General features: G+C 39.4%; 1 protein-coding gene across 4 annotated transcripts in view; it reads left to right on the top strand.

The window, feature by feature from the left end:
• The window catches only part of unc5db (unc-5 netrin receptor Db), a 276359-nt gene that overhangs the window by 227368 nt on the left and 31418 nt on the right, over positions 1–17573 (top strand). The gene's annotated exons all lie outside the window — the stretch shown is intronic.

Raw genomic sequence — 17573 nt, forward strand, 5'->3', positions numbered from 1 at the left:
CCAAAGAAAACACACATTATGTAGTCTATCTACTGTTGACCTCAAGCATTGGGGACTGAAATCAGAGTGCCCTAAATACCAGTGGCCCATTCTTTTACGTGAATTACTAGGAGAATAGGACCAGTTTCCACCCACTGATCACCTTTCTCACTTCTCGTAAGCTACAGCAGTAATGGCCAAGCAGAAACTGGCACCATCATGCTTGTCTGAGATGATCACATGCATTTCACCACTCTGCTGTTTCCACTGAACAGGAATTTTTTTGCCAGAGCAGCTCATATCTATAGAGCATGAAAGACACTTGCAGATTGAAATAAATGCCTATATTTATTTTCAGCTAGATATGCTGGAAGAGATTCGTGGTTCCACACACCTGTTTAACAAAGATAAAAGCATACAATAAGCAAAAACACAGTGTGTTCCACTTCAGACACACTGCCAATTAGAACCACACTGCAGCTGTAATCAGTATATAGGATAAAGGAATTACACAAACAGTGTGCCCACCATACTGCTCTGTTGTTTACATGGTTAAATATAATTCGTTTATCCACGCAACTTCACTTCCAACAGATGCGTGTAGACACCTGGTGAAAAAATGTCTTCAGTGCTGAGGTGACAGGAGGAAATTCCTGTTCCTTGAGTTCTGGTTCATCCCTCACAGAAGCCATCTGCTTTTTAACGAGCTAATACAACCAATGCATAAATCTCAACTGCACAACAGCCTGCAGATCCCAGAATGAAGCAAATGCAGAAATAACAAAAATTGCAGGCCACTTGAGGCTGTGAGCGAGTCATTACTGATATACTCCAGTGTTAAAATGCATAACTTTACAGCTGGATAAAAAAAATATATAATTAATGCTTTATTTACCAAGATTCATACTTGGTAAATAGACTTATTTTGTAATTTTGGCTATAAAAGGAAAGCACTCCAGTCCTTTCAGGAAGCGTTTGATTTTCCCTCTATAGCAAAATGGGCATAAAGGGTTAATAAAGGGTTAAGACCTAATACAAAACTGGGTTTTGGCCTCTATTGCTGCTTTAGCACTTCTAAACAGCTATTATGAGTTAATGTTTTTTAATAACCATTTAAAATGCTTTGAGGGTTTGCATTATTATTGGCATATTCCTGCTCTGCCTCATGTTTTTCGAGTTGCAAAAAAACATTTCTTATCTTTCTTTGTTGTGTTGGCGCCTTTCAGGACAGAGGCGAGGTACACCCTGGAGAGGTTGCCAGTCTGTCGCAGGGCTAACACATAGAGACAGACAAACATTCACACTCACATTCACACCTATGGGCAATTTAGAGTTTCCAATTAACCTGTCCCCACTAACTGCATGTCTTTGGAATGTGGGAGGAAGCCGGAGCACCCGGAGAGAACCCATGTAAACACGGGGAGAACATGCAAATTCCACACAGAAAGACCCCGGCCTGATGGTGGAATTGAACTCAGGACCTTGTTGCTGTGAGGCAACAGTGCTAAGGGCCACCATGCTGTCCCTTTCAGGAGGATTTCAAAAACAATTAGTATTTCTGTGTAGTTCATTGCGGTAATAACCGTCTTAGAAGAATGCACTCAAGCATTTCTGCGCTATGTTATTTGTGAATATAGAAACAGGTATCTGTTGTACTCATGTACTTTATCTGGATATGGTCACTTCTCACGCTGAAAAAAACAGTACGATGGCAGCAGCTATCAAGAACCAGCAGGCAACATTACAGTGGCTACGTCTGTTTTTTATATAAAGTCTCTCAACATTCTGTAAGCCTAATTTGCTTTCAACCTTAAAGCTGAAAGAAAAAGACGGTTTTAAATTAACAGTGAATTGGTTGATACACAGGCATTGCTTGTAGTGACCAGTTTTACCAACTACATTGTTCAAGTTATCTCTGCAGAGCCTTTCTAAGCAGTCTATGTAAGCAGGTGTTTTCAGGGACAGAGTAAAAAAACAGGGAATATTCTTGCCTGCTTGCTGATACAGAGCACTGTTCATCAGTTCACCAAAAATCACACCTCTCCTTCCACTACCACCATACCCAGGCAATACCTGTTTTGTTGCAAGCCCCTTTTAACAACCACCTCTCAGGCAGATCGCAACTCTTTCACTTGCACTGGAACTAATTCCAGCAAGTCCGGCTGTGTAGCAGTAACCTGAACTGAAGGAGCAAGAGTCTCCCAACACCCAGCGCTCACAGGCAGTCAAACTTCATTCATCAGGTGGACAGAAACAAAATAGAGAAAATAAATAAATAAAAACACCTGCTTTCAGCTTTTCCGGTGTGTAGATTGTTCTCATTTGCCTCAACATTTGCATTCTAGCTTATAGTCTGAAGTCCTTGGAGCGGTAAAACTATAAAAATGTCAAAAGAACGGAACGCAGCATTAACTGCATTACACTATCAGCTTAAACATAGAAGTATGGTTATATGGTGTGTTTTTAGCATGCATGCAACTTCATTGAAGTATATTGAGCAGTAAATTAAACTCACTGTTAACATCAAGATTGTTTGATAGTAAAATTTCCCCTTGGTTTATAATTCGGGACAATACCTGCAGTCAGTCTAATAAAAGGATGTTAAAGTCATGTCCCGTAACATTAGATGCCAGGGTTTGTTGACTCTCGTCCTCCTTCTGACAGCTGACCTTTACATGTGTGCTTTGTGTGGCAAAAGGTAGAGTTACCGTGACATGTGACTTGTGAATAACGTGTTAGCCATAAAAGAATGATGGGACTTTCGTGGGGAAGCCAATTGATCCGGGCTTATGCTCTCTGTGGGTCCAGAGGGTGACATAAGGCCACACTGTGGTAACACTGCCAGTACGGCGGGAGGAAAATAAAGAAACAATTACAGCATGTAATGGGCTGGAAGAGGCATGGCTGCTGTCAGCTAGTGGGAAGACTTTGGGGGTGGGGGGTGTGTAGGTATCGATTAGTGGATCAGGAAAAGACATGGCACAGGGAATTCAGACGTGAGGCAATCAGGAGGAGAATCATGGAGATTATTTCTGTGCTGACCATCATTCTCCATTTACCTCCGCCAACACACCAGCCGCTCTGGGCACAACCAAGCATCTCAGCTCTTACAATGTGTTTTATGTTTCTCGCTAGCAGCTTTAGTCTGATGCTTTGCAACAAGGAACCAAGTGCAGTGTTGCTTTCATCTGCATGTTAGCATCAGCAGAGGTAGATAAGAAAACGTGCATTTTTGACTAGGCCCCACTATGTATTTGTGACCTCAAGTCACAGACACAGTTTTGTTCCCCCATTTGCTCAACTTCAAATCGCACCATGATCATTTCACAAGCATTTAACCACCACTGCATGTTGACTCAGCTTCTGTCATTTGGTGGAATTGCTGTCATTGTCTTTATTGGGTGCATTTAGCTCCAGTGGCCTCATGGTAGCAGGAATTCGATGCACCCACACTGTTCGTGTGCCATATCATAATGGATTGCATTTATATAGCGCTTTTCTAGGCACCCAAAGCGCTTTTACAACTCCACTATTCATTCACTCTCACATTCACACACTGGTGGAGGCAAGCTACAGTTGTAGCCACAGCTGCCCTGGGGCAGACTGACAGAAGCGAGGCTGCCATATCGCACCATCGGCCCCTCTGGCCAACACCAGTAGGTAGTAGGGTAAAGTGTCTTGCCCAAGGACAAAACGACCCGGACAGAGAGAGCAGGGGGATCGAACCGGCAACCTTCCGGTTACAGATGAGCTTCCCAACCCCCTGAGCCACGGTAGCCCCATAAATCCAGTTCCAGCAGTTGTAGCACACCAGTCTGTTTCTATAACTCACTGAGCACTCAACCTCCATAGAAAAACATGCCCCCTTAACAACACTGCTGCATTGTTCCAATGAAAAGCAGAGACCAGTGGTTTATGTTAGCTGAACATTTTACATCATTCCAGTGCAGCAAGCAAAATTGCTGCTCAGTTTTTAATGCTAACTGACTGTTTTTGGAAGATCACCTACCTGCCCATGCTTTCACATGACTTATATGCTGTCTATAATACGGCAGACCTGTGCACACATACATGCTTTTCAGCATCTTTATTAACGCTTCTCACACGGCTGCTTCTACAAACTCAACCGCTGCAGCTCGACCCACTGCCACCAACAACATCACCAGCAACAACACCGAAATCCAGGACCCTGCACACTTTTAACCCGGCGTGATTGTGGATGCCCTGCAGGTGCGTTCGCCTCCCCTGCAGCGGCACCACCGACCACGCCCCACCACACTGTCTTTACCTAGTAATTTTTACAAGATCCGGTTTAACAGCACTTAGTAGTGGTAAAGGTGCATTAGGCCCCAGTCATGTAGTGAGCCAGTTACCTCTCCCCTGGAAACCTTTGATCAGTAGTGGAAAATGTGTATTTCCCAACCAGTTAGCGAGTATTTGCTAGACGTCTCTGGCTGTCACTTGGTAAAAGTGGTCTAAAAGAGGGTGCTGCAAACACACAAACCAGCAAAAACAGAGGAAAAAATAAACAATTACATTTTCATTGTATAATTTAATGGCTATGACCATCCCTTATGATCACTGTGACCTTAAGTCTAACATCAACAAGAACCCCCAGAATGACCTACAGTTCCATAATGCAGTCTTGTTACTAGCAGTGGAGTTTAAAGTCGATCAGATGAACTGTTGCAGAGAAATGTGAGGAACACACACAGACACACACACACACACATAAAAAGACTCCTTCTCTTAACATTAAACGCTTTTTCATTCCAACAGTGTCAGCGTTTTCTTTCTTTTCTCCTTCCCCTCCAGTAAAGAAGATTGTTTTCACTGGTCTGGATGACATCCCGAGAGCTTAATCTCAAACCCCATAGGAATAAAAAGCCCCGTTGCTGTTGTCACTTTGCATTATTTGCTAGCGTTTTTGAACAGCAAGCAACAAGATGATAACAAGACATGTGGGGAAGGAAGGGTGGCATGCAGGGGGGTGATGTAGTCAAGAGAATATTCAGTCAGGCAGTAATGTAAATGTAAAGCTGATGTAAAGTTTTTTGTGAAACCCGAGCACGGGTCAGAATAATGAAGAGCGCAGGTTTGCCCCCCGGCTGTTGTGGTGGTTGTTGGCACTTAAAAGAGCTTGTTATTTAGGCTGGATTTGTCAGCTCTCTACACTGTCTGCTTTTGTCCTGAATAATGTTTTTCTGAGCCGCTATGAAGAATATTCAAGCACAGCAGCCTACATATGCAAACCTCATACTTCATCTAAACAATTTCAACAATAGCTTCTTTCTGACAGTGAAGTGTGCACATTGGGTTTTGCAAATGGAAAGGAATGGAAATGTACTCATAAATGTTTTATATATTTACATTTTGTTAAACATAAACTCAGTCTGCATCACATAAACTAAAGTAACAGTGGGACTGGAGCCTCCAAAAATGAGTCAGTCTCCGGTGTAACCATATTCTGGACAGCGATGTCTCTTTCTTACATAGAATAAAACCAAGGCTCTGCTGATAGCACTGCTAAGGTTAGCCAAGCTAATCTGACACTGCACGTGTCTATGCAGACCAAAAGCGTTGTTCTTTTCATCAAGATTTAAAACATGATTTGAATAACAGTTAATGCTGGTGAAACATATCATTGCATCCCTTTTACAGTACATGTATATTACATGTTGTTATATGTGGAAGGCTTTAGACAAATACTTTGGTCTCAGGATCATGGTTTGGTTTCCAGTATTCAACATCAGCTCTGCATTTGTAACAAAATGTTAATTCGGAGTCTGTAATAATAATCCATGGAGTATCTGTAAGTGTGTCTGCTTGTGTGTACAGTGTGTCACTCCTTTAGTTTTCTTGTCAACCGTTTATACAGTCTACTTCAAATGTGGTTTGGGGTGTTGATGGGGACCAGAGACAGACCCTACTGAGTAACTGAGATTATCTTGTGGCTCTTCTATGGGTTAGGGTTTTGTTTGAGGTGGAGGCTAGGTTGTCTTTGTTAGTGAGCAGCATTGTCTTACCAACAATAGTCAAGAAAACTGACAGATGCCCCAGTGATGTCACAGAATGAGAGTCAGGAAAATATAGGATTGTGAAAATTTTTAAATGAAATCATCGAGAAAGATAAAACCTGCCTGTATATGATTTCATTTGTGATCAAAACACATGCTGTTAGAAATAAGAGATTCACATGGTACTAGCAACCACGTGAATTATGAATCCCACTGAAACTCACTAATCCCACTGCTACTGGCAACCATGAACATGTTCGTCAAAGTATGGGATGAGTTTGACTGTTGTATGGACATGTGTCGTGCATCTGGAGAGGGGGCAAATTGAGCACTTGTTTTGTATGGAAAACTTTAGCTTCAGCCATGTATTTTAAAATTTACTGCAAGCTGCTGTGTCCATTACTTAAAAAATAATCTTTTAAAATTGGGTCACTCTTATTGATGTACCCTTTATATTGAGGAGAAGAGATTTAAATTAAGCGTGCAACCTGATTTGCAAACCTTTACAACATGCAATTTACCCATAATTGCTTCAGTTAAGCCAAACAAAAACCATTTCTTACGTTTTGCAATTGATATTGTAAACAGTGCAACTTTTGTGAATAAGCCGTGAAACCAACCATATCTACGAAGGCTATTTGGAGATCACGCTAAAACACTTTTAGCTCTATTTAGTAAATCTGGTTCTTAGTTGCTAAAGTTTATTTTGCCTGCTGTCACTTCAGTGACATTCTATGTGGTTTGCTGTTCTTCCTCTGCTTGTGGTGACACACATTTATATCAACAGCACAGCTAAATAAATTTAAAAAATCTACACATGTAAGAAAGTAATTCCTGGTAGCTTGGGTTCTGTATACGGTGCCCCTGAGAGGCCAAATGCTCTGCAACTTAAGAAAACACCAGCAAATGCACAATGCATACAAACAGTGGAAGTTTAATAAAACACAACAGAAATAGAAAAAAAACTTCAAGAAATGAAAGGAGAAAAATCACAAAACTAAAGGGTTTTTGGGAAGATAGTAAAAGGACGGAATAGCTCAAAAGTGACAAGCTAACAGTAAACAGCTAATAACAAACATTTTTCTGCATTGTTATATAAATCTTTATGAATGTGAAACTGAATTCAGCATGTCTCAGTACAATCCTTCTCATGTTTTGGTTTCTGTCACTTCCAAAGTTGGTCCGCCAAGTTATTGCGTCCCCCAGAAACACTCGTGGGGTTTTTTTTCACCTTTTGTTGCATTTTCTTCTATTTCCATGGTGTTTTATTCAACTTCTGTTGTGTTTTGTGTGCTTTTGTATGATTTTTCTATTTGTTGCTGGTTTCTTAAGTTGCAGTCCGTTTAACCCCTCAGGCCTCTGCATCTTTAGCCTAACTAACCACCTAACAGACACATCATCTTTGTACAGATGTAAAATATCCAAAGAAGCAAAACAATCTTTTTTTCTGTATGCCTTGGAAAAGAAATTTGTTTCACTGATTGTCAAGCTGGAATAGTTTCCAGTCATCCCCACACACCCCATCCCTGCTCTCGTCACCCTGCATCAATAAGTGAAAGAGAATGGATGGATGGATGGAAATTCCCAGTCTTGTAATTGGTTTTGTTTTTCCAAATCTACTAATACACTTTATCAACTCACCTGCTGATTACCACACTCTATTTAAATCACAATGTAACGCATGTATTCTGTTACTTTCTTACATAAATGAGAGAATAAAATGGCTATGAAGTGCAGGTCACTCTTATCTACTTTAAGTCACCCGAGTGATCCTCAAAGGTGCAAAGGTGGCTGCCTCACTCACTAATTCAGGGTCCTTCTCTGCAGTTATCACACCAACAGAAATCGTACACAAGTCAATGCCAAATTACAGAAAACAAGTGTTAGTTTGACCTCACTTCCCTCATTTGTTATATCCTTGCCCGTATCCACCTTTATAATCTCTTTCTGAGATGCCACCAGATGCTGCTGCAGATTAGAAACCATGTCAGCTCTCCTGGGTCACTCAGTCAGAGATTAATGCCGTTCTGAAGGGCTCTTTTTGTTTGCTCACAGTTTAGTATGTGTGGGGGGTTTTAAACTCCCTTCCCTTTGAGTTCAAATTCATGTTTACCTAACCTTGCCTTTTTTAAGTTTGCAATTGTGCAAGAAAAAAATCTTTTCAGTGTAAGAGGGCAATTTCTCAAGATGTGCAAGTGTTTTGAATGAGACGGAGGGGAAGAATAGAGGGGAAACGAATGAATACACGATTCGTGTCGCTTTGAGATTTCACTCTAATATTAAAAGGGCGCAGAGATCCTTAGAGCTTCTTGGTTGGAAATAATGATCCACCACTGAGGCCTAACCTAAAGAGAGAGGGAGAGGAGTTTGAACAAGCATAATACCTGCAAATGCCCGGTGCCATTAAAATACCCTCATTTCGGCTGTCATTAAAATGCACATGACTCACAGAAGACTCCTCAACACTCCCAGCCACGCTATAATGTTATTCAATGCCATATTGCACTGTGTTAAGTTTTGCTTATGAGCATGCAGGAAGCATAAGTGCAAAATGCATAAACATAATCACAGGAGTCCCAGGCACCTGACAGGAATGTAGCTGAAGTAGTAACATTTAAATCTGTTTGAGGAGCACGGTGCCTCAGAATATCTGAGCCTGGACTCTGACCTGGCCAAGAGAAATTTATTATTCACTGATTTGGAATATGGTTTGCATGTGCACATTCTGGTGTTCCATATGAAGGACATGGATGGTGTTCTTGTTCATTTCAGTCCAAAATCAACATGTAATGCCAAATTAATCCAAAGCATATTAGATTCACCCTTGCAGACTGCATCCATGTCCTCAGGGTCATATTCTTAAGTCCTACGAGGGTAAAATATATTAAGTCTTTTAAGCAGGAAGTTGTGCCAGGGCTTAGGATGACATGCAGCGTTCTTCTATAAGGGTACCGAATACCACGAAGCCAGCCTGATATTTGGTAAACATACCTTCAACAGGAGAAACTCCAAAGATTGCATGGAAAGAGCACGGGATTAGGGAAATGCCAAAGACTTCAGAGAATATGTCAAAGGAAGATATCGAAAAAGATTTAAGCTTTGGTCAAGAGAAAAATCTGTGTCTGGTTTTTTGGGTAGAGAACGAGCAACTGATGTAGGAATCATCTTCAACTGGAGACTATTTTTAATCCGAATACAGACCTGGCACTGAACGCGTTGTCTGCAAAAAATTCTGAACTGTTTGGATGCAAAGCGTTGTGTTTTAGTGAGAAATTCATCCTCATCCTGAAAAAAGTTGACATCAAGTGATGATGAGCTGATCCAGATGTTTCTAAACGGGAAAAGGAAGAATTTCTAAGGTTCATCCAACTGTCATGAGAAGGCAGGAGCAGGGAGAAGTTCATGGTTTAAGCCAGGAGCTGAATTATCACAATGGCTTTAGTACATAATTCAGGATGTCAGTGCAGTATTTCCATATCATTCTATATTCAGTACCGCTGTATGTTTTGAGTTACAAGAGCACTTGCTGTCAAATGCAGTGGTCTGATTGGTCAGATCTGTTTATATACACGTGAAAAATAAAGCTTGATTCAAAAAAATAAATGCTACAAATTTGTCCTGTGAAACTGTGAACCACTTCATTAAGAATTGTTAAGTGGAAAATATTCACACAAATTTGGTGTGTAAAGAGTTTAAAACTAACTCACTGTATGGACACAAATGGACACAAAGTCCTTTTAGAACCAATTCCTGCCACTTGGCAGCCAGGCAGTTATTCTGTTCAAGCTCCTAAAGGAGTTCTTAAGCAATCTGAAAAGATCCACAACTTTAATTTCAATGCTCACATTGTCCATAGGAGCCAGTGATACGATGGATAAAACTCTAAAAGTTTGGTAAATTTGCACCAAAAAGTTTAAAAACCTCTCTCAAACCAATGAAGCTCACACATTTGAAACTGTCATTGACCTCAGCTGTGCAGAATAGTCATGTAACAGAATTACTTATGCATTTTCCATTTTGGTTTTGATTGGCTTTGGGTGTTGAGAATCCTATTGGAGAATTTTATGAAGCGCATTTTGGGATTGGATGAGCACCATCTCTCTGGTGAAACTGACCCTGAGCAGAGTGTCTCTCTACCAGCATTCATCCAGCTTGAGCCTCAATTCCCATTTAGCTTTTAACAAGAAAAGAGAAGGTCCTTAAGATCAAATCCTCAAGATAAACTGAGATTTCAGATTTTTGTTCACTTACAAAACGTTCTGCATATCAACTCAGGATACTGTATAATAGAGGCTCCCAAACAGTGGAGAGCCTCCTCAGCAGGATGAAGGAGAGTTGAAGAAACGAGTACAGAGGGAATGTTCTAAAAATAACTGGAACTCAGATATTATATTCCAGCCTGCTGAACTGCCCTGGTCACAACACAGTCAGCAGTAACAGTGACAGCAGAGGCTGTGACTCACAGCTGATGGAGGCTAGGTGCATTTTAAAATCAGATAAACCAGTTTGCTTTAAGAACATGCACGGTTTCTCTGAGTCATAACTCTTAACAGAGATATTTATAATAAGCAGGTCTGCCCCGACAGTAGATTTTTTTTTTTTTTTTTACTTTAAACCAAACTTTGATCAAACTAATTTTAAAATAGTATTTGGTCATTCTAAGGGGTTTCTGGTCAGATGTGAGGTCCCCTACTAAAGTTTCAAGAACAACAACCAGCCTCAGTTGGTCACAGCCTCCAACAGGAGATAAAGGCATTAAGAGATTGGTTCATTGGCAGGCAGGCTAAGAGACAGTTGTTAATCGTCTTTATTGAGGTTCATTCTACAGAAATCTTGTTAAGACTTTCTAACGATAGATCTTGTAGACCAAAGTTTTTCTTTGGTTCATCTTGGCTCAGGGTAAACGAAATCTGTCAGGTTTTGGAATTGATCACATTTTCCCCATATCTGTGATATTTATGTTTATGTTTAGTGTCTGTTCTTTTTCTTTGTTGTTTTGTTTCTTTATGTTTTCATTTCTTTTTCATGTTTTGTTTTTACTTCCTTTGTGTGCAGTACTTCCTGTCTTTGTCTTTTTCGCCACTTTTACGCTTTAATTTCATTTACATAAGTTAGTTCCTGTCTTTGATTTTTGTCTCCTCATTCCTTGATGCTTTGTTTCATTTTTCACTCACTTTTTACTTTTGCACGCTGTTAGATTAAAGCTCTAACCCAGGGGTCCCCAATCCCAGTCCACGAGGGCCGGTGTCCCTGCAGGTTTTAGATCTCACCCTGAGTCAACACACCTGAATCACATGATTAGTTCATTACCAGGCCTCTGGAGAACTTCAAGACGTTGAGAAGGTAATTTATCCATTTATATCAGCTGTGATGGATCAAGGACACATCTAAAACCTGCAGGGACACCGGCCCTCGTGGACTGGGATTGGGGACCCCTGCTCTAACCACTAAATGAGAAATTTTAAGCAGAAAAAACTATTTAGTTAGGTTTCAGCATCATTACTAAATGGAAGGTCCATTGGTTAGTTTATCTTCATTTCCTTTCTTTTTTCTTTTAATTTTAGCAACAACAACAAAAAATCACTCTACCCTAAAAAAATGTCTTTCTAAATTCACCATGGCTTACACTTCCTGGGGATGTCATTATTTCTAATCTTCATTTTGAACTCACCAGAGATTCATGACTTTAAGTTCCCTTGTGTATCAAAGAGATCCTCTGATCTTTATAGTACATTAATGGATACATTGCAAATGTTTTATGCTCAGCATCGGGCCCATTTCAGAAGAACTCTCATTAAGCAGCTCCACAGAGCAGCTGCTGTGCTGTTGTGAAACTACTTTGTGTTGAGACACACTCCTGTTTCCAAGGTGAAAAAGAGACTCTGAACCTGAAGTTTATTTCCAAGTTGCTCCAAGACCATCATACACAGTAGGTCAAAACATGTATATTGACCAATAGGTTGTACACTTATGTAGTTAGGGTTAATGCTGGTGTTTAAATAAATGCGTGGAGGTTTGCTGTTTTGTAAGACATGTTTGCTGGTAACATGGCTTCTAATTGGCATGTTGCAGTTAACTTGATTATTTGAGGAGGAATAAGTTGTGCTCCTCAGGCTGTGTTTTGGTACACTGTTTGGTCTCACAGCTCCTCATTAAACTGTCTAATCACACGGATTTCATGGATTCTGTCTGCTGCAGCTTACTGCGTGACAATAATTGTGAGATGGTTTGGATAAATAATCAAAAGACGATATCTGAAGGTGAATTTTGAGGCTCTTGGCCTTCTCCTGCCTGGATTATTCTGATTCCTTTTGTCTGGGGAGTAGGTTTACACAAATCTTTGCTAATCATATACCATTCACAGTTTGTCTTCAAGTATGTTCCCTTCGAGTGAGGTTTGGAGAAAATAGAAAAAAGCTGGAAAAAATAAAGTGCTTTCCAGTTGCTGTTGCTGCCTCATAAATAAAACACTCAGCATTGTTTATGATGACTATTTTGCGTCCCGCTATGTACTAACATCATCTGTTATGTCAGAAATGGTTTTGTACACTCTCCCGAGACTGGTTACAACCTGTGTGGGTTTTTGCTTTGTGATTTAAACCTGCATTATGTTACCTACGTACATCATTATTCAACAGCAGTGGACTAGAATCCATAATACATTCTACTGTATACAGAAGTTCATTTGCAGAGTTTTCTTACCGCGATGTCTCTCAGCAGCTCTCGGCATGAATATTTACCTCAGCGACTCACTCTGCTGCAATAAGTATCGCAGTGGAACAGCCTCGAAAAGCGTGTAAGATAAATTCTGCCTAACCCTAATCCTTTATTGGAAGCTGTTCTAAAGTTTTGTAACTTTTAATCAGGTGATTGAATCACGTGACAACCAACCCAAAACAGGTGCTGTGTGAAGAAATGAGCAAATAATTATTTATTGCTCCCAGAAAGCTGTAACTTTCTGTGAGCAATAAATAAGTGAAAATTGGAGCCCTGCAGTCTGCGAGCTGTTTATTTTCTTGTTTCTTCTTTTTTTGTGTCTGTTAACTAAATTGACTTGAAATATGCAATAAACACTTCCTGGGGGAAAAAAAGGCTGTAATAGTATAGAAACTGCAAATTGTGTTGTATGTAATGACTTGTAATACAAATTGCAAATGGAAGTATGTGCATGATAACCCTTTAGGGTTATACTGTGCATAGAGGACATACTGCACAGTAATGAGTTTGAAAATGTGTCAAAATGATGAATATGAACCTATTTATGAGACTTTATGAAAAGATTGTGGCAACAGGCAACATGAAAAAGTGACAGTAGATGTTTTTAAAAGAGAAATATAACCTCATGGTTCCCTGCATTTCCTGCCACATATAGAATTAAGTTTAAGGTGTGTTTATTTATTTTTAAAGCCATGCAAAATTTACCTTGGTTTACAACCACAGGACCTGCGCAAGTATTCTTGAGTCATGTCATCTTGTGATGACGACATTGGCTACATGGTCATTTTGAACCAAATTTATTGTTACACTTCTAATCAACAGAAAATAGCTCAGTGTGTAAAACATGAATTGTGAACTTAGGTAATCTCATATGCATGTTTTCAATTTTTTTAGATAATTCCGTCTTTTGTTTTTGTTTTTTTATGTTTATTTTTCTAGCTTTTATCCTGTTTTCTGCCTGCTTTTTTATTGTTTACTGTCCTATAATGTGTACAGCACTTTCAGAGCTTTGATTTGATTTTTGTGTTTTAATAAGAGGTACAGCCTTTCTCCCAGTGCAGGGACCTCTGTGGTGGAGCAGCTCAACACAGAAATTATGAAATATTTACATTAGATTTTTAGCTAAATGAGTTTACAGGTTAGGCCTAAAGAGATGCCCTAAATCCAACTTGTTTTTTCAAGTATATGCTTACTCTTAGAATTTATGTATGGTAGTTTAACCCTCTGGGGTTGTTCAAAATCACTACCCTTTCAGCTTGTTCGTGGCCAAAAGTGGCCACCTACAGATTAGACCTGTAATTTTTATTATTTTTGGTTTTTTGCCATTTTTTTTTGCATAAAGCTTTTAAGTAACTTCAGTTCTTTCCATAAATATAAAATAATTATTACTTTTTTATTTTTTAACCCTTTAAACACCCGTTTGTTTGTCCACTGCACCAGCTGGACGACAACCTCAAATCTCGCAATTTTATATAATTGCATTGCTACTGAAATTTCTTGTGTTATTAATAGTAGAGTCTGGGGCATATAATTGATTCACATCAACATTGATTATAATGCATTGTTATTTTAGTGCAGAGAGAGCAAAAACATAAAAACTCCCTCTCAGACTGTTCGTGGCCAAAAATGGCCACCCCTTGTTTACATTTACAAAATGCTATAAATGTATATTAAATATATATTAAAAAAAATGTCCAGTTTTTTTTACATGATTTTTTAGATTAGCATCAGGGCTGTTCATGAAAATCAAAATTTCATTAAAATTCTGAAATTTAACCCTTTAAATACCAGTTAGAGCACATAATTTTAATGATTTACATAGGGATAAAAGCATAAAATCCCCATTTTTTTTCTAAATAATACATGCAAACTGATTTATTTTCTAACCATGATGGAGGTTAGATGCATAGCAATAATTAAAAGTATCAATGAGTTTTATGCATCTTTGTTTTTTTGTGCAGTGAGAGAAAAACAAAAAAAATCCCTCTCAGTTTGTTCGTGGCCAAAAATGGCCACCCCCTGTTTACATTTACAAAATGCTATAAAATTCATATATATTAAAACATTTTTCTACTTTCATTGACTTGATTTTTTAAATTGGCACCGCTTCTAGTCATAAAAACCAAAATATAATTCAAATTCTGATATTATACCCTTTGAATACCAGTCAGATTATATATTATTATAGTAAAAATAGTAATAAAGTTCACATCTTTTAGCATATAAATGGTGAAACCTAATATGTTTTTTTATCACCATTGCAGGTCAGTAACAGTAACTGTTACAATGATTTATTTTTACTTTATTTATTTATTCTTTCTTTCTTTTTTGGGGGGGGAGGGGGGGGGGGGATGAATGGCCAAAAGCAATGTCACACATGGTGTGTTAGTGGCCAGAAAGGCAATTTAATGACCAAATAATCCCTGCAATCACCAATAAAATGATCAAAATTTATATTCCAGTATCTGTGTGCTTCTGTGTGCATCCTCATTAGCAGCAAGATGTACTAACCACATTAGAGTGGTTTTTGTAGGCACACTTTCTACACCTGGTTCAAGGGGCTGCTGTTCCGTTCCTTTCACGCATCCTTTATTCCCCATCACCGACTGCTGGTTCCTTGTGTGTTGCTGTCAAAAGAAGCATATTCCTCCGTTGCTTTGGCATGTGGGATATTGCTGTGGTAGTTTTGGTGAAGCCAAAGACAGACAACAAAATCTTCCTCTGTTGCAACTGGAGGAACTGAGGAGGAAGCTCTGGGTTGTTTCCCCTGTGCCGGTTTTCATCTGAGGAGTTCCTCTGCCAATGTGACCGAAGGAAAGACGTTGTCCTCGGAGCTCCTCCGTCAGTTGGAGTCTGAACCCCATGCCTTTTTTACTTCCTGAGAACTTCCAGTGTTTTCATCCAACATGCTATGTATTGCTTTATTCTGGTGTAGGTTTTATCTCCACTTCATCTATAATCCTCCAATCCTCACACCTTGGCCTCACGTGCAGGTTTGTAAGGGTGCACAGCAGCTAAAAGATCTCCTTTGTTATAAAAAAGTCAAAAGTAGATCTCAGGCTGCTAATGCAGGAAACTGCATACAGGGTGACCCCTAGTTTGATACCAGTGGGTACTGGATTGTGGTGCAGTCTCTCTTCAGTAGTGGGACCCACATGGTTTTCCTTTCATGGCGGATCCACTGAGTCGCCGGCTCCTCGGTCTCAGAAAATGCTCCTATTTCTTTTTTTTCTTTTTTTTTTTGGGGGGGGGGGGGGGGGGGGGGGGGGGGGGGGCTCCACCTCCATGCCCCCCAACCCCAATCCTCCCCCAAAGAAGAGGATTTGGGCACTGGCTAGAGCTCAACATCAGTGGTGATGCAGTCAGCCTCTTTGAAGATTGTCCCCTCATCTTCTGGAGAGGAGGTTTCTTCATCTTGGGCAGATGTATTTTCTTCAAGGGCAGAGGACTGCTTGCTGTCCTTGCTCTCTGACCAGATCATATAGGCAGTGCTTGAAGCAGTGATGATCTAATTGCCATATTGCCAGAATAAATGATCTGGAAGCTGTTAGGCTTACTTACAGCAGTAGCTCTGTCTGCACCTGCATAAACTCCAGGACACGTTTACAAATAGTGTTTGTTGTTGTTTGCGCTCCAGCTGCAGCTGCAGGTTTGAAATCTGCAAAATGTCCTGTGATTGGGGTTTTTTTTGTTTTTGTTTTTGTTTCTAGAGTTGATATTTTGGGTATGGTATCTTTTGATGAAAAATACAAGAGTAAAAGTGCTTTTAACATGTGCTTCAAAGCTAAGTTTGACTGGGAACCTCAAAGCTCAATATCCTGCATCCACAGAAATTCACTGCAGCCTATGTAATGTTTGAATTTATTCCAGTCTATCTTGCAAATACATGTTTGTACTGCAATGTCATGCACAAACACAAACTATTAGATCCTTAAGATCAAACCTATGTCAAAATTGTTTCATTATTTTGGTCCATTGGAGTGTGGTAGGCCATCAAAGGCCGCTACTAGAAACTCAGAATATTACATGAAATTGCTTGCTTGGCCAAAAATGGGTAAATGATGTAATTTGGTAAAAAACATTAAAAACTACAATTTTCATGTGTTGAGTTTAGAATGAAAGCAGTTTTACCTAAATCGCATGATATAGTACTGTCAGTAACAAGGAATCAAAAAAGGTGGTTATAATGGGTTTCAATTGGCCACAAATGGCCACGATAGAGCCAAGAGGAACAATTTAGTGTATAGTGAATATTATTGACATTATTAAGGAGCTGATGTTGAAAATTAAAAAATCTGAAAAAAATACACACCTTTGGGAAGTTTCATTCCATTTGCAATAACAGAACAAAAATGGTTGAAAAGCGAAAAGCAAAGTGGCCACAAATGGCCAGGATAGGACTCAGAAGATCTGTGTGTAAAAAGCAATGTGTCAAAGGCTTGTAATAATTTGGACTATGGATCACAGTGGTATCACAGATTTTGCTCTCAGTTATTGATGAGTGCAGTTCTGTTCAGAAATGCAGTATTTCCTAAAACATTTTAAAACAGCATAATAAAAACTGACTGACAGTTTGCGATTAACTGGCTTTTTCCTACATGATCACATCTGTCGTTTCTTGTGTTATATCTCACTCTCAGGAGTGACATTAGACATTAAGATTAAGACATTAAAGACATTAAGATTTATCAGATGAGTAACAACGAAAATCTGTTAAAGACTATACTATTATTCCTATTATCCCTCTGAAAGGAGGGAGTATCTGTCTGTCTGTTTATTAGCAGTGTAGTGTCCACAGTGTACAACATATCATTTTCAAATTTTGTGTGATGGTAAATACCAGTGTTTGGTGAAAATCAG

The sequence above is a fragment of the Pelmatolapia mariae genome, linkage group LG12 (assembly GCF_036321145.2).
Source record: "Pelmatolapia mariae isolate MD_Pm_ZW linkage group LG12, Pm_UMD_F_2, whole genome shotgun sequence".
Lineage (NCBI taxonomy): Eukaryota > Metazoa > Chordata > Actinopteri > Cichliformes > Cichlidae > Pelmatolapia > Pelmatolapia mariae.